The following is a 26,237-nucleotide window of genomic DNA, read 5'->3' as shown; positions in this document are numbered from 1 at the left end:
ACATGGCCATCAGAACGCTTATCACACACGCCAACCCTCTGACAACCTAATCTTGTTTTAGGCAGACTCTGCTAGCAGCGCCCGCGTTTTAGGAGACAAACTAACTGCCGTCCTTCATCAATCCTCAACATTTGGCAAGACAGTCTGAAACGTTTTAGTACTGATCACTCACGAACCAGAGAATCGTGTCACCTATCAGGACAGTTCGTCCCTACCTCTTCTGCTCTACAGGGAACAGCAGGCTGACAGAATGATGGGCTCCCAACACGCTTCGCCAAGACAAAACATGCCTTGGGCTGACTGGATTAACCTTCGTAGCTGAACTACCTGAGATATGTTTGAAGAGGTACTTCAAGACAAAACCTGTCCGTAGAACCAAGAAGGGGAAGATTTCAGCCCGTGCTTATTGCTACAAGCAGAAGTGAATCAGCAAGTCAAGAGGGCTCACAGTACGTACGCAAACCAGAGCTTATATAAGAAGTCTGGAACATGTCCAAAAACGATTGAAATACAGGAACCACAGGAATACTGAAGGGATAGGATACAGTGGCTCCACTTTAGCCAGTGCTGTTTGCTTTATTCAGATGGAAGTAATGATGTCAAGACAATGAAATGCAATTTTCCTTAGGTGACTAATTACACACAGCTTATGAAACTACATACTTAACTATAGTCAAAGGACCAAATACGAAATATTACTCCCCTGCAATTGAAGTTGAAGTACTCTATACAAGAAAAGACTTCAGTGACTTGTCAAATTTCTGTATTAGGTAGAGTAAGATTGCAAAAAGCAAAAAAGAGCTGACAAATTTTAGCATTTAATATTTGTTCTTAAATTTTGTTTAATCTGTCTCAGCTATACACAAGTAAGACCTTATTTATGCTCACCATGTATTTCAGTACCTGTAAATACATACTAATAAGGTAGTTTTATGACAGACCTAAGCATTTAACAGTGTACTAATTGCGGATTTAGCTGCATGGCAAATTATGGCATCTTTTCCAGAAACACTACAAAACTGAGAAGAAGCTGAAGAACACACGCTCAACTGGAAGCACAAAGCCTCTGTCTGAAACAGGGAGGCTTACTAGGTTTCTTATGATACCTTCAGTAAATGCTTCATCATGATATGTTTTAGAAATCAACTATTTAAAATCTGCTTGCAGCCACAAGTCTATCGTAAAGCCAGTATTTGCCTCCCAGCCCTGCTCTTTTTAGCTAGCCCAGATTTCCTACAACCGATGAAGGCTCACTAGTCAAGTGTGCCGGTGAACCAAGTGCTCAGAGTAAACAGAGGGCAACACATAAGAGTTGCCCATAAAAGTAAAGCAACAAAAAATAAACTGTAGATTAACCATCGCATTTGAATTACTTAAAATTTAAACATTCCAATGCCAGAACAAGCAGATCTGCATAGAAACTACAATTATGAAGAAAGAACCTAATTCAACACAAAAATATTCTTAACACTAAAACATCTGTATCGCTCTGTTCTTTTATGCATATTAGGACAAGTAATTGAACAAAATGAATAGCATAACGAAGGAAAGGACCATACTTGAATCAAAGCTGTGAAATACTGCCTGAACTTCCCACTCTGTTAATGTTAGCTTGAAGTAAACAAGAGAGTAATAATAGCTTATGGAAGTCTCACTAGCCAGAGAACTGCAAAAGAAATCTCAGAAGCATAACCGAGAAATATGGCACTTGCAATTATCAGTAACCAAAGATGTATAGAAACAACAATCCTGACGTGTTCACGTAAAATATCAGGTATTTTAGGTATTTAAGCTTTTGCTTCCCAAAAGATAACATCTGCTCTAAATAAAAATTCTTTCCTCTTTCTAACCTTTATTAAAAAAGCACTCTTTCCCCACAAACCATTTTCCAAAATGAAGTTCCAACAACCATACTTTTTTTCCCATGACAGTTCCTAATTTAAATCTCACATGGGACCTGAACACCCAATTACATCATTTTTGCAATACTACCAGTACTTAAAGCAGTATTTTTGCTATAAAAATATTTCCTCTCCAGTAAGCCAAGCATTTTCTGTAGATAGTTGCAAATATTTGAGTGTATTCTTCCTACATACTTGAGTCAGAGCAAAAGACTGAGAGAACACGGTGAAAAGTGCGTTTTGCTCAATAGCCTTGATTATGGCTAAAACGATTCCTACTACGATATACTAAGATCAAAATATACTGTGATCTATTAAAGATTTCTACAACACTTCAGCCAGACATACATTTACGAAAAATCTCCTCATCATTTTATTTATGTTGTCTCTTCAATTCTTTATGACTAGCTAATTATATCTGTTGTTGAATTATGTGATTAGAAAGAATTCTAAACAAACAAAAAAACACTTCAGTTTCAGCCCCCAAAATACATGTCACTAGCAACTTTATGTAAACAAGCCTACAAAACTAAAAATGTACATGCCTGTAACTGCAAAGGAAAAAAAAATCATATTGATCTTTCTATGGCTAGGATGCCATTACAGGGCAGAAGTGTTTTTTGGTGGTGGTGGTGGTGTGTTTTTTCTCCTCAGCCATCTGAATACACCACCATAAGATGTGTAATTACTTTGTAGTTTAGACACAGTTTAGGCAACATTTTAAATAAACAAGTAATGCAGAAAATTAAAGGAGACGCAATGGAAGCCAGATTGCCTACACGCAGAGCCAACAGGAACATGTTAAACTCAGATACGTAAAACACGTTCTGTGATTTGACAGAGCCATTACACTGCAGAAAATATCCGTTGTGCTTCTTGCCAGAAAGCAACCACAGTTGTCAGTTCTCACGCATCATCCCTACAAGCTACTGTACAAATTCAGCCATTAAAACAAAGTACATCGTAGAGTAACTAGAACAGTAAGTGCAGTCAAAGCATGTCCTTCCCTTTATCTCCTTCAACATATCTGGACAGTCACCTACCCGAATCAGTCCACCACTGCCAATTCACACCATAGGAGTCTGAATCAGTTTCTGAACTCGGACCACAGTATCACCAGGATGCAGCACGGAGTTTTCTAAACCATCCAATTCATGAAACTGTGAAAAACAATTAAGAAACGTTTTCAAGATGACAGGTATAAATGATTTTATACAAAAAATAAAGCAGCTTCAAATCCACACATTAACTTTGTGTTTAATTCTGATGTTAAAGCAAAGACACCGAAGTGCTAATACGTAATCTACCACAAGAACCATTCTACAATTATTTATTTTTGTATTACTTTGAGATTTGGCAGAGGACAAACAGATAAAGCAGTGTGCCAAAACACAAAAAAGGTAGAACTGATTATCATTTCCTCCTTTCATACCGGCCAAAACCAAAACATATGCATTGCTAGCAAGCTTAAGTTCAAAACAACTTCCTTTGTTATTTGTAGAGATGGATTTTTAATGCAATTATCAGATTAACAAAATGCAACCAAAACCAGTAAGTTACGTGCAGAACCTAAACTAGATGACTCCTCTTAAAATGCTAGCGTTCTGGCAAAGCTGAAGCACACTCAGAGAGAATCTATACCACCCACACTGTCACAAATACTCCCACAGCCCTCATGGGGAAATACAACTCCTAGCAACAGATGAGGCTTTAAAAAAGCTGCAATTATTTTAATTGGACCTGCCAGCTGCCTTTCATTTAGCTTAACATGAGATTTTATTCAAAGTCTGCAGCCACAGCTATTGGCAAGGTAGTTGCTTACAAGTAGTTGGACCTATTTCTGAAAAGCTTATCCTGCCTGGAGAGCTTTTGTGGCGTATTGCCATATACTCTATATGTTGAGGACACAAAGTTTTATTATGTGGTCCTGGCCAGTAACATGGAATAATGTACTAAGTCCAAGATGTATATGGAACACACCCATTGCCTCATCTTGATGACATTTGTTGGGGCCAGTTCAAATAAGGTGACAAAACACAGAAGGACGACACATTACAGGATGATGATTTTGTCATCTGCTTTCAAAACAGCAGATACATCCCACACCAAAAAAAAACATCTAACACATTTAGGTAGGTTGGTTAGTGGAGTCTTTCTCAAAAGAAAAAGATTTTTCAGGAGGCCAGATCCTTACTAACATATTATTTTCATAAAGCATTCAATATACAGACACAAAACTGAATTTCATGATTCCTAAAATTTTAAGACAAGCCATTATTAAAATAACTGCTTCTGCCACTTTCAGAACACTTAAGGTGATTTAGCAAACTCTAAAACCTCTGTACTGATGTAACGATTTAACAGATAATTGGTGTTTCAGCCACCTTCTCCAAGACACTGATGTTATCAGTTGCCCATGATCTTACAGCCAGCACAGCTAGAAGCCCTGGGGCATCCAGGGGTTCCAGTTCCATAACCATATTGTTAATTCGCTGGCTTGGTTGGAAAAAATATATATATAGTGTGTGAGCATGTGTGCATGTATTATGGTGGGTCTGGAACTTTCCTTCTTGTTTTTTCCTACTTTCTACCTACAGCCAGGATTTTTGTATGACTAAAAATACTAACATGAGTATTGTATCAAAACTCAAGTTCATATCTAAACAATATCTGGATCTATAAAGATGGAAACAGCTTTTCTTGGCTCTTAACTAAAAAGATCAGAGTAATGCCCTCTCCCTTGTCTTGCTGTCTTCCACAGAAGGTTAAAATTTCAGTTCAACTGGAGATTTAAGTAGCATCCTTCAAGATGGGACAGCGGACTACTGAACACACAGACTCCACTACATGCCCAAGTTTGTGACTGCCTCTGCCAAGTCTTGAATTCTGTGCTATCCCCATCAGTGCTTCAGTCAGCAGCTCTTTCGCTATACCCCAAGTGGCAAGCACACAGTTACCATAGGGCCACGTAAACTATGACCAATTGCACAGATCAATACATGAAAGATTATTATCTAAGCATTATCTAAGGGCTGAATAGAAGGACTGAAACACTCCTTCCATCCACCCTTCTCTCCCCCCCAGCTAACAAATAAGACACTGTAACACAAGTCCATAAGAAAGACATCAGTTTAACCCCACTGTCAATAACAATGTATTCCCTGTGACCTTTAACCACCTTCCTGCTACTGAGATTAAGACTCAGTATTTCTCTCCCCCCCCCCCCCCCCCCCCACTAAAAAATTGAGTAGTGTGGCACACATGCTACAAATGCTCAGTGTTGAGCTAGTCCCCAAAAGTTAGGGGAAAATAAGTGTTTTACCAAACTTTACAAGAAATATCTTGCTCAGGCACTTCCCCTAATTTAAGTTTTTTCCCCACTCTGTAACTTAGAAATTAAATATCTACAGCTAATCCTAGCTTTTTCATTATCACATACTTCTCTCTTTAATTAAAGCACATGCTGTCCAATTAACACCAAGAACTGATTCCAACTCAAAGCCCTGATGGGCAGGTCACTTTATGAAAAAGTGCCCATTTTACATTTGAGCTAAACTCATTTCAGAAGAGTTATGAGCAACCAGAACTCTTCAGAACTTGACAAATTTGCTCTGTTGAGTGCACAAAACCATCCCTTGCAGACAACATCTGAGAAAGAATGAGTATTTTCGTAGGTGCAAAGCCAAAGTATGAGAACAGTTGACTTGGATTTTCCTCTACCACCACATGTGAAAATTACTTTGCATTTCAAAAAAAGTTGTGAATTAAAAAGAAAATGTTTGTGTTGTACTTCGCTTCTGGTCCTCTGCTACTGTTGTTGCTTTTCTCAACAGCTCTATGACATCAAGGATGAGGGTCTGACTAGCTATATGAAGTTTTGTACAGGTATTTCCAAAAAGAAGGTGGGGTCAGTACTGTTACCAGGCACTTAAGACTTTGGAAGAATATATCCTGGAGCCCAGGCTTAAATCAGTAGTAATGGAAGTTCATAAACCAAGTCCTTCTACCACTTGGAATAAACTTACTGGAAAAAGATGACAGATCCAACATCACAGTAGACACTACTTATTTCGTTACACAAAGCCAAGAAGCATCAGCACACCACTCAAAGCAATACAGGCACAATTAGTGAGAGCAGGAAGCAATCAGAATGATCACTTAAAGTAGCAAAATTCCTTAGAAATACTCCATTAATCAAGTTTTAATAGGCTCAGAAAGACTCAAAAATATTTGATAGTCAGTTCTACTGTATCGGTAGATCTATGTATAAAAAGTAGCATTTTGCTTTCACCAGGAACAGAAAAAAATCAATTTCTATTACATGACTTTCCCCTTTCTATTTACTTCATCTACCATAACAAAGGAAAAAAACATATTTAGATTATTTTAAGCATACTTCAGTTGAACCCATTGTTTAAAATAAGGGAAAAATAAAAGAAAAATATGAATTTATGAATTAATGTGTTAATATAATTACTAGAAGTGCATGTACAAAATCAATAATTTAGCAGCTACACTAATGCAATTGGATATGAACAGAATAAACAAAATAAATCTTCTCTACAAGTGCTTTCTGAAAGTAACTAAATACTTTCTGTATCAGATTCTTTTTGTCAAATGGGGATAATGGAGGATGCATATAATTACAGATAACACACAACACCCAAATTAGTTATTCTGTATCACAAGGATTTGTTTTGACATATTCATTCCATGTTCAATCAAAAAATCACTAAGAAGAGTTAAAACATCTTTGACTACTACCCTTCAAAATGTTAATAGATAATTTGGTTATACAGAAATCCACTTTGCTGGAAGGTAAGCAATTGACAGGAAAAGACATCAAAGGTTCTGTGTGAGCATAGGTACTTGCTATTGAATAGCTGAACGAGCTGTTTTTCACACAGCCTGAACAAGAGAAATTTGACATTGGATCCTAGTTTCTTCTCTGGACGAAGACAGCGAGAGGAAGGAAACCCTGCTCAACAGTGCACGTTATCTCACTCAGCTCAGCTTCACCACCGGCTATAATTTCAGCACACAACTCAATTCCTATCCATGTATCAAGACTGATACCAGAAAATTAATTATCTTAACAGAGTCATTTCCATTTTGGATATTAAAGTAAGGGATCTTAAAGTATCCCTTTTTTCCCCTTATTTTGAGATAGATAAGGATATATAAATACATATATATGTGTATGTATGTATAATATAGGCATATATATAACAAAAAACATTGTCCAACTTGTACTCTAGCCATACAGCAGAACAGATGTAAAAATACAAATGTAATCATCTCTTAGAAACCTTTTCTGCCCAGCATTAAGACAAGAAAGATACACTGAAACTAGAGTCTAGTCTTTCAAAAATGGAGTCATGCTATTCTAAATCTTCCCAAAAGACACACAACAATCTCTAGGGAGTGAGAGTGACAGAAAAAATTACTACTTCATGTTTTGAAGTGGGGAAAAAAAGCAAAGACGTAACTTAAAAAGCAGAAAAAATGAACACACTTCATAACGTTTGCACCAAATATTCACTCAGAGGACGTGTGTGGAGAACATGAACGTGAAGTTATGCCAATATGAGATATACATGCCCTCAGGTTGACAGTCATTTCCAATTTACCATGCTCTAGATTCTTACCACAGATAGACTATCACAAATGAAGTATACACATGACAAAAATATTGGAAACAGCACAATTGTTTCATGCTTATTTGTAAGATCAAATGATGCTTCATATTTTTAATTCCTAACTAGACAGTGATTGCATTTTTTTAAATTGAATTGCAGTAAGTTTTGACTTGGGGGGGGGGGAGGGGAAGACCACACCTTTATTGATCTTTACTTCACAAGATGAAGTTTCAGTCCCAGAGAACTTAGTGTCATCACAACAGTTCCTCTTAAGTATGCAAAATACCACCATTAGGAAACCATTATACCATAAGGGAAAAATTCACGTACTCCAGATTGTGCTTTAGTTAATTCTTGTACTGCATAATTTGAAAAGAAAAAAAAAAAAAAACCTGCTCAAATATAACATTCCAAATAGCCTGGAACTTCATACATTCGGAGGAGCTTCATTTCAAGCTCCTGTGCTGAGGAGCACAGAGGTAAGACTGACCGGCCTGACTCCCCGAGTCTTCCTCTTTCCCCTTCTTACAAATGGGAGTTGTGTGTCCCCTTTTTAGTAACTGTAAGTTCACGAGACTACCATGACTTCCCAAATATGACAGACCGTAGCTTAGCCAGGAATCTGCCAGTCCCCTCGGATGCACCTTACTAGGTCCATGGACTTGTGCACCTTCAGGTCCCTTAGATGTTCTCAAAGCTCATCTTCTCCTACAGTTGTCAGTTCTTCATTCTCCTGGTCCCTGCCTTTGGATTCTGTGACTTGGGCAGCATGGCTAGCACGTTTCCCAGCGAAGACAGAAGCAAAAGAGTTATTGAGTACCTCAGTCTTCCTCAAGTTCCAGGTAACTAGGTCTCCTGTTTCACTCACTGAGGGACATGGGCATGTATACAGGTTCTTTCTTCTTCCTTCATTGTCCTGCGTACTTGAAAAATCTCTTATTTTTTACATCTCCAGCCAAGTTCAGCTCCAGCTGTACCTTGGCTTTCCCAGTTCTGTACCTGCTCTCCTAAATCCCTATAATCTTCCCAAGAGGTATATGCTTGCCTCCACTGCCTATACATTTAGGTTTTGTGCTTTAGTTTGGCAAAGAGGTCTTGACTTAGCTAAACTTGACTCCTGTGTTCCCTGCTCTTGGGCCCTAAGAAAAATATCTTTAAATATCTCCCACCTCTCATTCATTCTTAATCTCTGAGGGCAGTTTCCCAAGGAATCCTACGCACCAGTGCCCTAAACAACTGAAAGTTTGCCTTTCTGAGGTTTAGGGTCTTGATTCTACTCTTTGCCTGTCCTACATCCCTCAAAACTGGGAATTCTACCAAGGCATGATCACTGACTGCATTGCAAGCTACCTCCAGTCCTGACCTCTCTCCAGTACGTTCTTCAGCACTGGTGAGCAACAGGTCCAGCAGCACATCTCCTCTGGTTGGGCAATTTTGCAGATTAAAGAGCAGAATGCACAGACAACTACCAGCATGAGAAACAGCTTCTTAGCTGCTTATGTTTTCAAAACTATCCATTTGACCCATTACTATTCAAGTAAGCACCATACAACAAAGACTCTAATTCAAAAGTAATTGTTGCTAATACTAGTACAGATCAGAATGGAAAACTACACAAAACTCAACTGAAATGTTTCCCATTCATCTAAAAAAATGCACTGTAAGGGAGAGATATAAACTCAGATCTCAAAGAAAGAATTTTACTTGAGACTGTACGAAAAGGGATACTTTTCCATTAGAAAAGAACACAAACTCACTAGTGCTTTTCCACATTACTCCCACTCCAATCTCCCTACAGAAACAGAGAGAAGGACAGTATTAGAGTCTTAATAAGCTGTTACCAAAGCAAGAAAAATCTTTTTGTCTACCTTGCATGCATCAATGCTACCTCCTCTCAACTGTATGTACTTGGCCCTTCACAGAGAGATGAAAGATCCCAAGTTTTGATACCTACACTTCATGACTGCAGGACAGCCAAGTGAGATTCTATAGCATGCATGCCCCATGCCACAGTCACCAAGCACCTTCACACCAGGACAGCAAATTTCCCCAAAGATTTTAGAATGAAGCTACAATTATGCTGCCCCTTTAATCCCTCCATGAATGAAGATGAATATACTCTAGTAATCTGAGATGAAAAAGTAAAATAATTATCATTGACAAATACTTCTAATAGAATCATTCCACCAGTGATAATACCTAGTGTTTCCACCTGTTTAATTATCATACTGACATACCTGTCAGTTCCGCATTCACACTGACAACTGGGTCTAACTTGAAAGCAGAGCATGCCATGTTCAAACACTGTTCAGCTATGGATTTCAATCAAGAGCTTCCTCCAGCTGATTAAAAAAAATAATAAAAAAAATAAAGCCACCAGAAATCCCTAGAAAGTAAAGAAACTAGCTTAAATGTGTCTTGAGAACAAGTAGTCAGGAAGGTAGCTTTGAGGACATCAGCAATGAGGAACTGAACAGGTCTCCAGTCTTCCTTTGTGTTTTTCAAATTCCACTTCTTACCACAGTTAGCTATTTCCCTAACACCACAGCAATCACAACCTACTTCACAGAGATCATCTGTCCCATAACTTTCTGGATAATAATTCTGGAAATTAACTAAAAGCTATATATTTTCAGGCCTATTCTTAGAAGTTAAAGTATCTTCAGCTCTGTGAAAGGTAAACATCAAATTCCAAGTCTACTACCAAAGCCTAGAAAGTCAACCTTCATGTGCCAAAAAAGCAGGAAAGATAGGAGGTGCTATACTTGAAATCTGCTCCAAAAAAGCTTAGATGTTAAGTATCACAATTTTTAACAGGATTCAGACTTATACAGGAGGATTACTGAGGAACAAATCAGACAAACTCAGAGAGGAAAAAAGCAAAATTTATACTTTTCTGTGATTGAGTAAAAGAATATTCTAAACCAGCAACCAGAACTCAAAAAGCAAGTCAAGTCACACTGAGCTTAATCCAAGCTACAGACTGATAAAGGAAGACCAAGCCTTATTTTTCTTACTCACATCTGCCTTCTGTTAAATCCAGGGTTTGCACAACCAGCACAAGAAGGAGGACCCAGGAAACTACAGGCCAGCCAACCTTACCTCAATCCCTGGGAAGGTGATGGAGCAGCTAGTCTTGGAAATTGTTTCTAGTCACATGAAGAAGAAAATCATTACGAGTAGTCAGCAGGGATTCACCAAGGGGAAGCCAGGTCTGACCAACCTGATAAACTTCTATAATGAAATCACCAGCCTGATGGATGAAGAGGGAACACTGGATGTTGTCTTCCTGAACTTCAGTAAGGCCTTTGATGCTCTACCCCATAAGATCCTCACAGAGAAGATGCTGAATTATGGATTGGGTGAGCAGACTGCGAGGTGGATCAAAAACTGGCTCAGTGGCCAGACCCAGAGGGTACTGGTTAGTGGTGCAAAGTCTATTTGAGGAGATTTGCAGAAAAGGGGAAGAGTTAACCATGCCAAATCTCAGTCCTGCAGATACTCTAAGCTACCAGCAGAAGTTAAGACATTCACTAAGGTCAGCAAACAGTTATGGTCTGGATAACGATATGTCAGCAGTTATTGTTCTACATTTGAAGTTCAGAACCGAAAGAACTGTCTACAGGATGTGGTCTTAACTGAAAGACAACCTTGCAAGTGCTGCACATGCTTTTGCAACAAAAAGTCATTTTTTTAACCTACAAAGCAATACTTTACATTTATTAGAGGCTTGAGTGAATGGAACTACACCACGGGGAACTACACCATCATCCCCAACACAGTAAATTGTTTTTTAGATTGTTTTCACATTTAAGTTCATTCAACTAAAAAAAAAAAAAAGAAATTAAAAAAAAAAAAAACCTCTTAACTCTTAAATTCAAAATGGTATAAGTCAACCTTAACAGTGTGTTGGAGAGCCTAAGCAGAAGGGACACTTTCTGAAAGAAACCACAAGAAAGGATGAAACAAAGTGTAACAACCAAGATGCTTTTAAAAGTCACATCAATATGTCATGGTTAATTAAATCACACAGAGTAGATTTAAGTTGTGAAGTGCCTTTCAAAGAATAAAATATGTATTAAGACAACTGTTCAATGGGCAAAGAAAGAGAGACTGGGTATATTTTAAAAAGTTGTTTCTACAATGCTAGTAATAGCACAAAAATGCTAGTAGAAAATCTGGGATGAACTCCAAAGAAGAAAAAAAGTCAGTGGGTTCCATAGCCTTATTTACCTATTACAACCAAAAATGATAAGGGCTTTGATGAGAACTCAAGTTTTTAAAACACAAAAGGGCAGAAGCAAAACATGGACCTGATGGGAGACTTCTTCATGCCACTTTTTCTGGTATTTTCTGTGATTTAATAGCTACAGGACAGAGCTGTTGCCACTGTTAAGTGGGAGAAGAGCAGACAATGGAATGCATCGTGCTCAAGCAGCTCGGACTTTCCTTTGGCTCAGGTGAGGTGGATCAATACGCAAACACACAACTGAAGAAGTTCTTTTGGACTGTACACCTCATCTTATCTCAGCACATGAACACTTCCTTGGTGACATCATTATCTTAGAACAGCTAAAGACTGCAGGCAGCAGGAAAGAAGAATTTAAACCGTATAAAGAACCACCAGCATTTCCTCTTTCAACGCAGAAAACAGGATTACCAACCTTGCACTCCATCTCAAGTCTCAGCTATTAATCCCCCACACAAACAAAAAAGAACACAGAAATGGTTGCAATTATGGCCTCTGCTACAGCCAGGGTTCAGATGAAGCTACCTCATTATTAAATGTTCGATTTTTTAAAAAAATCATACCTTCCACAGTTAGGAAAAGAAAATACCTGCCCTCATTCTCTCTTCTTTCAGGGTGTTACCACTTCTTACACAAGACAGAAAAACACTGAGAACATTATGCAAGATAATTCACTGGGGTTAATTTTTAACTGTATGTCTAATCATAATGACAGAAGAAGAAAAAAAAGAAAAGACAAACATTCAGAAAGGACAAACAAATTTGCTTTCAAGATATTAATTTAGTTCCTCCAAGTTGGTTTAAGAGAGCTATAAAATGAAGGTTTTCAAATTACTTTAGATTAGAAAAAAAATCTATGCATAAAAATACAGTTAGAAACTGCATCAAAGTGACTACCACCTTCTTTGCAAACACGGAAGTAATATGCAACAAAACACTCTCCACCCGACAGTTGTTTCTCTATTGTAATAAAATCTTCCAATATTTGGAGATAGTCGTTGAAAATGTTTCCAATTCTGCCCTGAGAACTTGCTGGAATTGCAGTTGGGGCAGAAACAAAAATGAAAATGAACTGTGAAGGATGTTAACGACCCTGTCTTTCTACCTGAAATATCAAGCAAATACATACAACTCTCTTAGGGAGGTAAATAAATAAAAACTTAAGTTACCAGCCTAAATAAATAAATATATATTTTTTTTTAAATAAAAAAAAAGGTCCTGCATGTTTGCACACTACTAGATAACCAAGGAGGGAAATACAATACTGTTTTTCCATATACAGCACCCCTGTTGATAGCCTGTTTCAATTTCAGTATATGACATATGCTCATCAAAATAAAAAACAAGCTATAGGGAAACAAACAGTGGTGAAAACGCCAAAAGCCTATGAAAGCAATTAATATTGAATACTATCTTCAATACTTAAAACACAAAGTCCTTTTAACCCCTTGATTTGAGGGCTAGGGGAACAGATTTGAAAAACATAGCTGCCACATTCTGCTTCACACGAGCGTGGTATTTTTATTCATTTGACATATGTTGCTTCCTGAATGGATTTAATATATTTTGGCATTCCAGAACAAAACTGCTCTCATGGTGTTTGGCACTTCATGTACAATGTAACCAGGAAACCACTCCTTAGACTATGCAGCCATCTGCAGCAGATAGCAACAGTTTTTAAACAAGCAAGCTGCACTGTTGTAAATATGCAGTACTTCAATACACAAGAAAAGTTCTCATCTGTGAACTAGACTTTCTATCTAATTGCCTGCAGATAAATTCAGGCAATGCATAATAGTTCAGCACAAACTAAAGAAGAGAAGGAGAGCAAGACAGACTTGGAGAGAAACTAGCAAGATTCCTAGCAAGAATTTCTTTCTGCGTCGCCTGTATATTAAAACTATATATATAGTTTTATCTCTCGTCTGTCTATTAGACTGTGTCGTCTATATATTAAAACGATCCAAAAACTGATGTCCTGCTTTACACGAACAATTTCCCCCCCACCAATGTAACTGCCTGAATTCCTAGCTAAAATTAGGATGATCAAACAACAAAGGTCAGAACATAGTGGGCTCAGAACAACAGGCGACTTTAAAAAAATAAAAAAAAAGAGAAATCAAAGGTTGGGAACATTGGAGGAGGAACCACTGCACTCAGCACCTTGGAGCTAGCAACAAAATCAATAAGCTGACCAGAAAAACTGCTGCACCAAATCCAGACAGGTCACACAACTCGGTCTGTGGTGAGAGTAACACAAGTGGAATCACACTCGCAGAGCAGAGCTGGAAAGACAGGAGTGCATGTGGATGCTCCCATTGCAGACTGCTCTATTTCAAAAAAATAAATCCTACCAAAAATACAGGTATAGGTGCATCCTGACACACAGAATACTATGTAGTACCCTAATGGAAGTCACTGCTTAAAGGAACAGAATATACAACTGGACTTCCATTTTGCTTTAGAATTCTTCCCCCTTAAAGAATATTTGTCTTTGTTTTGCTACCCACCTTGACAAGTGTCTGTTTTTTTTGCTTTTGCATCTGTTTAGTATGAAATGCAGTACTAACAACAGCAAGCTTCCGTTTACAGTGAAGCTTTTTAAAAATAACTTCCCTTAAACACATCTTTTTTGCTGTTACAGTAAGAAGCAGCCACTACCTATTTCTGTAATGAGTAAAAGTCTCAAATATATATATATACGGAATATATATATATATACACACATATATATATGTGGAATATATATATATATTCCAGATTCCAAGCACCTTTTCCCTCTGATTTACACAATGATTATGACATGTATGAGCTCAATATCACTCAGCAGTTTTAGAGGTCATTGTCTGAAACAAATAAAAGAATGTCTTATGGGGGCTTATGTAAAAGATAGAGATCAACTTTTTGCTCAATCAGATAATGACAGGACAAGGGGGAATGGAGCACAGGAAGAGGTTGCCCAGAGAGGTTGTGGAGTCTCCTTCTCCGGAGATATTCAAAACCCGCCTGGATGCAATCCTGTGCAATGTGCTTTGCGTGATCCTGCTTGGCAGGGGGGTTGGACCAGAAGATCTTCAGAGGTCCCTTCCAACCTCAACCTATCTGTGATTCTGTAAACTAAAAGAGCGGAGATTTGGATTAGATAAAAGGAAGCAATTCTTTACTCAGAGGGTGGTGAGGCCCTGGTACAGGCTGCCCAGAGAAGCTGTGGATGCCCCATCCCTGGAGGTGCTCAAGGCCAGGCTGGATGGGGCTTTGGGCAGCCTGGTCTGGTGGGTGGCATATGGCAAGGGGGTTGGAGTTAAATGATCTTTAATGGCTCTGGTTGGAAGAGACCTTCAATGATTCTATGTTTTTCTTTTACATTGATTCATATCCCAATTAGTTGTTCCATCCCAATTAGTTGTTCATAATTGTAATACACAAGAATTGCTCCTCTTTGCCTCAACCTTGGTTTTCTAACTACACGACTTCACATCTCTCATGCAGCTAAGCATCGATATTTTGACCCGTATTTATTCAGCTTTAATCTCACAATATGCATTTGATTTTTGCCAATTTATAGCCTTCTTCCAGTCCTAACACAGTAATAGTGCAAAAGACATTAACTTATTTTTCTTTTCACATAGTGTTGTGTTCCTCTATGCCAGCAGACTATGATTAAAGGGAAAAAAAAGCACAACCGTTACGTTAGTTTTATTTTAATGCATCAGGCATTCTGGAGATCAGATAAGCAACTGTTACAACAAAATTAATGGAAGAATATTCTTAAATGCTTTCTTCTTAATACTTAAAAGTATGTTTGCCTCTTCAGATAGAGGAAAAAAATGATAGATTAAAGCTTATAACCAAAAAAATAATAAAAGAATTACTGGGAATTTAGACAATTATTTTGAAGGACAAGTTCTCTAAAAGCTCTATTATCAACATAGATAATAATTTGCTAAAGTCAAGAAAGTTTCTCACCTGACAGGAGGTTTAAGTAGAATTAAGATTCTTCCTTCCCATCACAGTGCAAATTATAGCTTAAAAACTGAATTCAAAATGGATTTAATAATAACTCCGCTTAAAGCGTTACTTAACCTCCTGAAATCCTGTGCTTTTTAGCAGGAGGAAAAAAAAAAAAGTTGCAGCACTAGATTTCCTATTAATATGTCAGCTACTTCTCCTCAGACCAGGAAAACCAAATAGTACAATGCAGGTATTTCAAGAAATTTCCTAACTGCAATTTCAAACAGTTTGAATTGTCCAACAGGTACTTCCCCAGATTAAAACCAAGTGAATACAACTTTGGGTAAAATTAACAGCATTCCAATTTTAAGGTTATTCCTCAGTAGAGATTTCAAATTCACAAGCTGAAATTTAACACTTATCAATGTTTACCACAAAAGGAATAACTGGTGATCTACGAACCTAAAATGAGCAAATGTATAATAGAATGCAACAGAAATAGGCAAGGACTCTCTCCACCTGGTGAGACAGAAGAGAGTGCACTGCTTTCAGAAGTCTAAGTAGCAATCTAGACAAGCTTTTTTTTTTTTCCCCCCTTCATGCAGAGTTAAGAAAGAAGTAAGAATGGTATCTGGAAGAAAGTAATGATTATAGTTGTATTTCTCTTCCACCCCATAACACTTTCCTTTAACTTGTTCCATTGACAGGGCCGTGGTCTTTCCCTTGGGGGGGGGGGGGGGGGGGGGGGGTCACAGCCTGCTACTGCAGAACACGTTCGGTAACATTAATGTCATGAAAGGCTACAGGACATTGGAAATCCTGACAATACCTCTCCTTCCTTTTTACCAGCACTGAACAGGAAAAGCCCATGAAAACGTTTGCCTGCTCTACCGCCTTTCTCTAGTAACAGAAGAACTGCAAATAAACACGCAACATTGTCATGATCCTTGGCACCTCTGCTTTGCTTCAGTAAAACAAGACAACATACGTGCTCCTTGAAAAGACAAGGACATCACCCAAATAAATACAAATGGAAAAGTATTTTTTCTCTCATTTAAGTCTGCTAGATGCTATTTTATGTCTACTTTACTTTTCTGTTATTTGTATTGTTTACCTTTTTTTTTTTAATGAGACTTCTGGTAAGAGATCTGAAGCACGGCAGTAAGATTAACACACTGGAAAAACAGGATTTTCTAATAGGCACAGAAAAGTCCCTCCCACACAAAACATTGTTCAGGAAAAAAAAAAAGACTCCTAAAAAAAAAAAAAAAGATGCTAACAAGACACACTATAGTTAAACAATAGTATAGTAGAAATTCAAGCTCCAATAGTTTCTCCCTCCTGGTACCAGTACTTCTGATCTTATCTCCCAGATTTAGAGACAGATGGCTTGCCAAATTCAGAGGTTTGATTGATTCCCCCCTACCTGACACATCACCACACAGGACGGGAACCCACAGGTTTAACCATATTTTTCTTTTCTTCTGACTTACAGCTGAGCCCTGAAACTATTTTTAACCTAGTTTTTCATAGTTCTCTAATATCTACATGTGAACCAACGAAAGTGACCCTAAAGTAAAATCTTGTGTTTGTTCCAAATATCAATTAGTGTTCCTCATTCAATTCCCTTTGCTTGCAGTTCTTCCCCAGAAGATCTCCTAAAGAATTCGTGAATATTCTCCGTTACTTAGGATAAATCATCCTATGTAAGTTTAGTAAAGCACTCCTGAAATAAATGGTATGAAGTCTAGATAGCTATGAATCAGAGATATGAACTTTTGAATTTTCTCCCTTGCATTGCCAAGTCAGACCAAAAAAAAAGAGAGAGTACCTCAGAATTTAAATGACCTGCAGCTCCAGGGTTAACATCACATATGATTATGTGACCAGAAGGAGCCCAAAATGAGTATGTTCTCCTAAAAAGAACTCACTACCAAGCTGACATTCAGATCACCACAGAATAATTTGCCTCTACAAACAAATGTACCAGCAGCAGGCTGTGGGTGTATATTAACAGCTGTCTGCACATCCACTGCCTCCCTCAGGTGCACCATGCATTAGGCCGAGTGGGATGTCAGTCAATTCAATACCTGCATGTTATACTATGTATGTGCATGGAAAACCAGTAGGTACACAGCATTTAAGTCACGAAGGACTTCAGATTTCTTTGCTGCCATATTTTTAGTTTACTTTTACTCAAAATACAAGCCCCGATCTTGTAAATACTTATGTAGCCAAGCTTTTTGTTTGCTTTATCCACGAGCACACAGATTATTAAGCATAACATTTCCACAGAGGAAAGAGAGTATGATTTACATTAATACTGTTACTTAAGAGTTCTCTGATACCCCCATGTCAAATATCATCCTCCATCATATCTTCAGGGCTATCTGTAAGCGAAGACAGAAGACCTGCAGTAATTTTACCAAATTACTGACAATTGGCTTCATCTTCTATACTATCACCTCTTCCCTCAAGCAGATTAATTCCAAGATCACTACAGATGCACAGAAAAAGCAGTAGCTCTCAAAAGGTTTCCTAGCAGCCTACCAGAATCCTTGCCGATGAACCTGGGAACACTTTCTACCATCCAAACACTTAAATTTTTTGCTAAACCTGCAACAGACATTCACAGGCTTCTGGCACTGTATTTCAGACATTGCTCAGAGGTACTGATGCACCCTTCCTTCTTAGGCAGCTTTTGAAGTTTTGAAAGATACATGTATGTACTGAAAAGCTCCAAGGACAAGGAGAGCAAGGAAAGCTGAAGAAACATGTTCTGTAACTGTAGTAAACTCAGACCCCAAACTTACAGGACAGAGGACTATGGAAGAACATGAAAGCTTTCTTTCAGAAGTGTCTGGGATGACCAAGTGCCCCCCTATAGCTGCTACAGAAACTACCCATGCCAACTAGATAAAAAAAAATATGATGAGAAAGCTCCAAAGGCTGCAACTCACAGCACAGTACCTCAGATGCCAAGACAGGCACCATTTTTTCAACCAGCCTTCTAACCACACCTTTAACAAACTAACAGAAATTTAGAAATTTTGAATTCAGTGTCGATGGCTGAACTTAAGCCACCAAGCAAAACAAGTCCCCAGCCATTTCCAAGGGAGATTCCAAATTAAATTGTACAAAAAATTTTTCATTCAAGTATTTGTAAATTTTAGAAAGCCTACAAACCCCTTCAGAGCTTCTTCTACCCCTAAAGCTAGCCCCAGAAAGCTGGCGCAAGATGTAGTCTCTGAGCACTACCAGCTCACAGGAAGACGACTATACCCCAAGCTTGCGCTTCAGAGGTAGAATTTTAACTTCAGGAGAACATAATGCTCAACATCTGAAACAAGTATTCCTTTCATACCTGTTCCCAGAATGGAAATTCTACTCATACAGCTGCAATCTCCCCACTGGAAGCGTGTGACAATCCCTAACAGCCTAACCCACAACAGTCAAACAGGCACGGCGCAAGTCGTGAATCTGTCTATTCCATCCCAGCAAGCTTCATGACAGGGCTACAAGACAAGAAGCACAGCACCACACATACTGAGCTACACCAACTTGGAGAACCCAACATTGTAGAATTTTTGTTTGTTTGAAAGGTGAGTCAATGCACCTAGTGAATACTGGATGGATCACTCTGAGGACAGTGATCTACAACTCCTTCCAGTTACTACTCTCATGATTTAAGTAGGAGAATCAGAAAGAGTAAGTTTGTCTGTAGTAGTTGTTTCCCTTAATACATGATGTAGCTTTATGCTTGCACAATTCACTTACACAAAAGCGTTTAACAAAAGTTTGAGAAAAGTTTTATTAACAAAAGAAGCAAGGATTCTTAGTATCAAATATCTGAAAATTGAGAAACCATGCAAAAGTTGTACTTTTTGAATCATTTACCATTTTTCATGTAGCTTTGCTCTTACAAGAATGGAAGTTGTATTTACTACCTTCAGCAATCCTTAAGGTCAAGACTGGGCCTAATCATTGGATCGATAAAGAACTGGGGAAGAAAAAGTGTTCTTCCCCCTTCATTCATCAACAAAGTTTGTACAGAAATAGATCCCTAACATTTTCTTGGCCCTAATGTACAGGAACGGTGACCTAATAGTGTCTAATAGGATAGAAGAGTAAGATCATCCGATTAATTACCTGAAGAAGTGGATAAAGAGGGGAGGAGAGGGTGTACTATCCTAATCTAACAGCTTTCAAATGCAAGCAGATCTAGAGACATCGGTACCTTCTGCAGTACTACAACTTCCAGGACAGCCAGCAGCAGAGATGGTTCATATTGTCCTCAGACTCTGTTTAATCATCACTTGTTGCTCCTATCCATAATGATTGCTTAGTATCAGGTATCTACAAATTAGTTCCAGATACAGAAAGAACTGATCTACTTTTCAATGTAAACTACCCTAGGGAAACTAGTCACAGTGGTGATGTTTTCCAACATAAACACGCCTCCATTTCAGCCTGAATGAAACCAAACAAAGGGGTTTGTTTAGCTTTATTTCTCAATTATGCAAATCATGATGAAGGTAGAAGGTGTGATTTAGTGTTGAAACACCATGCTTCAGTATCAACTTTAAGGAAAGTACACATGAAACTAAAAGAGTAATAAACCAAGTATCCATATTGAAATTTAAGCTACAAGGAAAAAAAAAAAGAAACTTAAAAAGAGCAGCTAACTGATGAGGAAGAATGGCAGACAAAGCAGAATTATCCCAAGATCACTAGATACTAAAAAATACTAACAATCATAGCAATATGCACTGCTCCCATTTTTCCTTATAGAGGCAGAAGATCACAGAATGGTTTGATTTGGAAGGAACCTTAAAGATCACTTAATTCCACCCCCCTGCCATGGGCAGGGACACCTCCCACCAGACCAGGCTGCCCAAAGCCCCATCCAGCCTGGCCTTGAACACTTAGAAGGATGGGGCATCCACAGCTGCTCTGGGCAGCCTGTGCCAGGGCCTCACCACCCTGAATGAAGAATTTCTTCCTTATGTCCTTCTTTAGATTAAAGCCATTCCCCCTTGCCCTATCACTCCACTCCCTGACCCCAGCTCTCCTGTAGGCCCCCTTTAGGCACTGGAAGGCTGCTCTAAGGTCTCCCCGGAGCCTCCTCTTCTCCAGGCTGAACAACCCCAGCTCTCTCATCCTGTCTTCATAGGAGAGCTGTTCCAGCACTCTGATCATCTTTGTGGCCCTCCTCTGGACTTGTTCTAATAAGTCTGTGTTCTTCTTGTGCTGAGGGCCCTGGAGCTGAACACAGCTCTCCAAGTAGTGTCTCACAAGAGCAGAGCAGAGGGGCAGAGTCACCTCTCTCACCCTGCTGGCCACACTGCTTTTGATGTAGCCCAGGGTACAGCTAGCTTTCTGGGCTGTAAGTGCACAAGGCCGGCTCACACTGAGTTTTTCATCAACCAACACACCCAAATCTGTCTCCTCAACTCAGCATTCTCACTCTCAAAACTCAGTATTTAACAGGTTTCACTCACTACATGTGAACAGTGAATTTTTAATCAGAAATGAAGGTTGTATTTCAATAAAGTCTAATTTTCACAACCAAAATTTCCTCAAGAAAAAAAAAAAATAACACCACAGTCAAGTTACTTTCAGTATCACTGCCCTCTTAGACTCAATAGAGCTGCTCAACAATTAATTGTTACTGACATCCACTAGGCATTAATATTTACTGATATTTACCAGGAGGAGACAGCGTGCCAGCTGTGCTGGTGCAGTGAGCTCCATGTGCCCCTCCACAGCTGGGCACTGCAGTGGCACACTGCAGCTGCTCCCCAAGAGAAGAGAAACAGTAAAGATGGGGAAACCCATGTCTGAGGCTTGGACAAGCCTCCGCCTTCTACCCCACCAAAAAAATATTTTTTGTACAAAACTGGACCAGAGTCTGCCACGTGAGTATCCACCGATCTTTTCACACGTTACCCCCAAAACCAGTAAAAAGATATTCCCCGTGCGTTCAAAATATGAGGCAAGAGTCCCCAAATCAGTTAAACTTCTAAAAGTTGTAGAAAGGCAGCCTTTACCTCAAAAGTGTGCATGGACTTCAAAGATGTTCTAAAGACACTGGCAGTTCAATAGTATAGCAATTCACTAATATTGTACTTTGTAGACTTGAAAAATAAATAATTAAGTTATTTATGAACTATTTACTGAATGTGATGAACACATTAGTTCAGTGTTTTCGCTCCAATGTGAAAAGTGTTGCCTGACATACTGTTTCAATTACTCAAAAGCTGACAAAGGTAAAATAGTGACGTCTCTGAATCTCCACATTCCAAATAATTCACGTTTAACTACCTATATTGACTGTCATCATTCTGTGCACACGAAAGGATGCAATTTTCGTATCTGCTAAGAGTAACTTTCCTGTCAACCTGACCAGTCACTCATTCGGAAGAGGTCAGATCTGTAATTCCTCTACACAGAGTAACGTCAGACCCTCCTTTAGCAGATCACGTTATCCCACAGGGAGAACCTACTGAAAAGACAACATATCAAACATTTGATCTTTACGTAACATTCTCCCTAGAAGATTTTCCTTTTTGTTTGGAAGCAGGAAGAACAAGAACAGAACAACAACTGAAAAAAAAAAAAAAAAAAAAAAAAACAGAGCAGATAGGCAATGATTCATTACACCCCTACAGGAAAAATGAGTTGAAGAATCCTGCTCCCATCCCCTTCTATTTCTAGAACATGCTGCTAACATGGGAAGTTTAATGCGTGCTACATACGTGCACGCCTTCCCTTAGTTCAGATCCTCCAAGCATGGCTCTGCACACGTAGGGCCGCAGACTGAACAAACTTCACTGAGGACAAACTGTAACGCTGATGCTACAGCACCACCAGCTTAATACCCCAGGCAACTTTGGTTCAATAGTACTTTCTCTGTGGAGTCCCCTCATCAATTCACATCAGCGTGATGTGCAAATGGATATCCTACGGAACACCACATCTATATCACACATCACATACCAGGCAGCTTGTTAGTGACTAATCTATTGACAAGACTGCTGAAACGAGATACAAGTGGTCCTCACGGCAGTCACATTCCATAGCACGCCTTTTGCTGTAACTTCTACCTCTGTCATGCTAAGCATACCTACTTAAAACTATCAGTGTCTACATGAGCTTAATGTAATTCACAAGCACGGAACAGCCAGGTAGAAAGAACATTTCCCCAAGCCATCGTCACATACCTATGAAAGCTTTGTTCCAAACAACCTCGGCTACCACGTGTGTGCTTGCATCATTTTATTCACAATATGAATACCAATGTCAGCCCGATTTAGTTGAGATGGTTGATCTCAAGGAAGAATACAGTCCTTCATAACTTCTAAACTATGTTAATGACATGAATGGCATTCTATGATATAACCATTAGCTGTATGCAGCACTGAATTACACTTTCATCATTAAAAAGGGCCTTATCCATAGCTACCATGGTGACAAAACACTAGTGTAAAAAGTTGTGGCTCCACTACAAGGATCTATTCTTCTACATGGCATTGAAAAATATCAAGTGCATCATGAGAAACACAAAAGGTCTGAAAAGAAACAAAATTGCATCCATTAGAACATAGTGGTTTACAACTAAATTTGTCATGCATTGCTACAATTTCTCCCTCCCCCCCACGGAATCTCAAGTCATTATTGGGACTGAAACACTGCTTTGGAAAGTGACCGTTCTTTGTAAAAGGATTACTCTATTTAGGCTTCATTGCATTTCTGCCAAGCATCAGCCATATAAGGAAGCTGAAGTTCACTGCCATCTATTTTGCTCGGGCCTTTCAGATGCCTAAGAATAACCTTTCTACTGCCTGGAAAGGTAAGTCCAGAAATTGCAAGCCAAATCATCTACTTGTTATCAGCCACAGAAGCCACTTTAGGTCAGCTACACGGTAATATTTTTCCTCACACCGTATCAAACAGAGTTGGATTGATAACTTTTTTTCCCTCACACACTTGGTGCTGTAGTTATATTTAAAGAACTACACATATCGCAGCTTTAAAAATCTTCCAAAGAACTGACTTTGTCCAATTCTTACAAACACCAACGCATCTCAGAGACTTCAGAGCCTGAACCACGAACATCCTACCTGACAAATACGCTGGTTTTGAGTTCGTCAAACAGGAACAAAAATTTAAATAAGCAAGCAGACAGCCATGGCTTCTAGCTCATTTTAAGCGTTCACAATCACGAAGGAACTAACCAATAATTGCCTCTTTGAGGCATGCGAAATGAGCTTGTGGTGAGCAGCACTGCTTTCGCTCAACGCGCCGAGTCGGCCGGTGTAACAGAACCCAGCCCCGGCAGCACAAAAACCTTACACCAAAACTTTCCGATCAGCTTCCCCTCCCGCAGCTTCGCATGGGGCTCTTGGCAAAAAAAAAAAAGAAAAGAAAAAACCACGATAAAGGGGAAAGCGGTCAGCAGAAAATAAACACGGCTTCGTTAGCCTGCAAGTTCAATGGCACGTAGTTTTTAAGTCAGATCGCTAGCAAGCTTCTCTTCTTTTAAATAGTGTGTGGGGGGGGGTCTCCTCAAGATAAAACCGGGGCAAAGATCAAGACAGAGCGGCACAGACCTTCCCTGCACAAGCTGGAAAATATGCGGCCAAACCCGTCACCGCGGGGACGGGGACGGGGACGGGGCGGAGGGGAGGAGGAGAGGTGGCGGCGGCCGGGGGGGGGGAAGCCGAGGCTTTACCCAGGGCACGTCGTAGAGAAGAAATTTAGGATTTTCAGGAGGACGGGCCGGAGGTTAGCCCCAGAAAAAAATAATAAAAAATAAAATAAAATAAAACAAGGTGAAAGGCAGGCGCAGGGGGGCAATAAGCCGCGATTACCTCCTGCGGGACCGCCTCGTTGCCCCACAACTTCACTGCGCTGGCAGGGCTCGGCTCCGCAGGGCAGGTCTGGGAGCAGCAGCCGCTCAGTGCCTTCCTCCGGCCGAACAAAGAAACTTCTGTGCCCGAGGAGAGCCTGGAAACTTTCCGTGTCCCCCCCCTACACACACACACCCCACCCCCGGACCCCCGCCCCGAGCCCCCCGCGCCGCGACGGACGGGGCACAAAGGGGCTGCGCGGGGCGGAAAAAATAAAAATAAAAATAAATAAAAATAAAAAAATAAAAGGCCAAAAAAAAACAGGATATAAAAACGAAGCGTGAACTCCTTCCTTGCTCCCCACCCCCTCCGGTGGCGGCGGGGGCAGGACCGAGCCGCTGTCCCCCCCCCAAATCTGCCCCCCCCCCACTCACCTCCTCGGCCGGCTCCAGCGGGCAGCGCTGTCCCCCGGCGCCCCGGGGAAACGTCTTAAATCCCACCACCGACTGCCCTGCGCCTTCGGGGAGGGGGGGAGAAGGGGGAGGAGAGGAGGGAGGAGAGAGATGAAAAAAAAAAAAAAAAAAGGGGTGGAGGGGGAAGAAAAAAAAAAAAAAAAAAAAAAAAGATGCAACAGCTTTCGGCGAGGATGGGGGCGCTGAGAGTGAGCGCGGGGGGGGGGGGGCGGCCGGGCCGAGCCGAGCCGAGCCGAGCCCAGCCGGGCAGAGCCGAGCGGGCAGAGCCGAGCCCAGCCGATCTCAGCCGATCGCTTCCGATCTGTGCCGATCTCAGCCGAGCCCAGCCGAGCCGGGCTCCTCCCGGCGGCAGCCCCGGGCCGTGCCCCGCGGTCCCCGCCCCGCACGGAGCGCGCCCCCCGGGCCCCGTCCCGCCGCCTGTCCGCTCCCCGGCGCCCCTCACCCCGCCGCCAAGGGCACGAGGGGCGCGGGCCGCCCTCCCGCTGCCTGCCGCCGTCCCCTCCTCACCTGCCCGCCCGCCGCCGCCGCCGCCGCCCTCTCCCCGCCTCCTCTCGCACACTTCCCCCCCGTGCTCTCCGCCTTCCCCCCCGCCCGCTCGCCCCGGCGACGGTGCCCCGGGGCAGGATGGATGGATGGACGGATGGATGGACGGACAGATGGAGGGATGGGGACACACGGACAACGGCAGCGGGGCGTACGAGGGCGGGAGGCCGCCGCCGCCGCCGCCTCCCAGGCCCAGGCCGGGAGCGGCGGGAGCGCCCCCACTGGCGGCGGCGGCGCAGCGCAGCGCATCCCCTCCCCCCCGCTCCCCTCCCGCCGCCGCCACTGCCGCCGCCGCCGCCGCCGGGCCCCTAGCCGGTGCGGGGCCGAGCGCGGGAGGCGGCGGCTCGGCCAATCGGCGGGCAGAAAGGTTGTGAGGGACGGGGCCCGCAGCCAATGGCGGCCCGCGGGGGGCGGGAGCGCGCTGTGGAGGAATGGGGCGAGGTGGGGGGCGGGGTGGGGGCCGCTCGCCGGGCGGCCGGCGGGGGGCTGCGGAGGGGGCTGCGCGCTGAGAAATGGGGCAGGAGGCTGGGGAGCGGCGTTTACGCGAGCCCCTGGCCAGCAGCGGGGAGCAGAGTGTCAGCTCGGGGCCAGCCTGAAGTGAAAAGCCCCCTAAGCCCCCAAATCCAGCG

The 26,237-nt window shown here is 41.2% G+C and overlaps 1 protein-coding gene across 10 annotated transcripts in view; it reads right to left on the bottom strand.

Annotated features, from left to right (window-relative positions):
* Positions 1 to 25,798, bottom strand: part of ERBIN (erbb2 interacting protein) — a 120,964-nt gene extending 95,166 nt beyond the window's left edge. For 4 of the 10 annotated variants that reach the window (XM_038169987.2, XM_072031773.1, XM_072031771.1 and 1 more), the window contains exons 1-3: positions 25,573 to 25,627; positions 25,027 to 25,109; positions 2,945 to 3,061 (exon numbers count right to left, since the gene is read on the bottom strand). The gene's annotated coding sequence lies outside the window, so the exon portion shown is untranslated. The other 6 variants (XM_038169992.2, XM_038169993.2, XM_038169988.2 and 3 more) reach the window with 5 other exon arrangements.
* Positions 25,799 to 26,237: the final 439 nt, after the last annotated feature.

Source organism: Anas platyrhynchos, chromosome Z, assembly GCF_047663525.1.
Source record: "Anas platyrhynchos isolate ZD024472 breed Pekin duck chromosome Z, IASCAAS_PekinDuck_T2T, whole genome shotgun sequence".
Lineage (NCBI taxonomy): Eukaryota > Metazoa > Chordata > Aves > Anseriformes > Anatidae > Anas > Anas platyrhynchos.
This window is presented reverse-complemented; position numbering and strand designations above follow the sequence as displayed.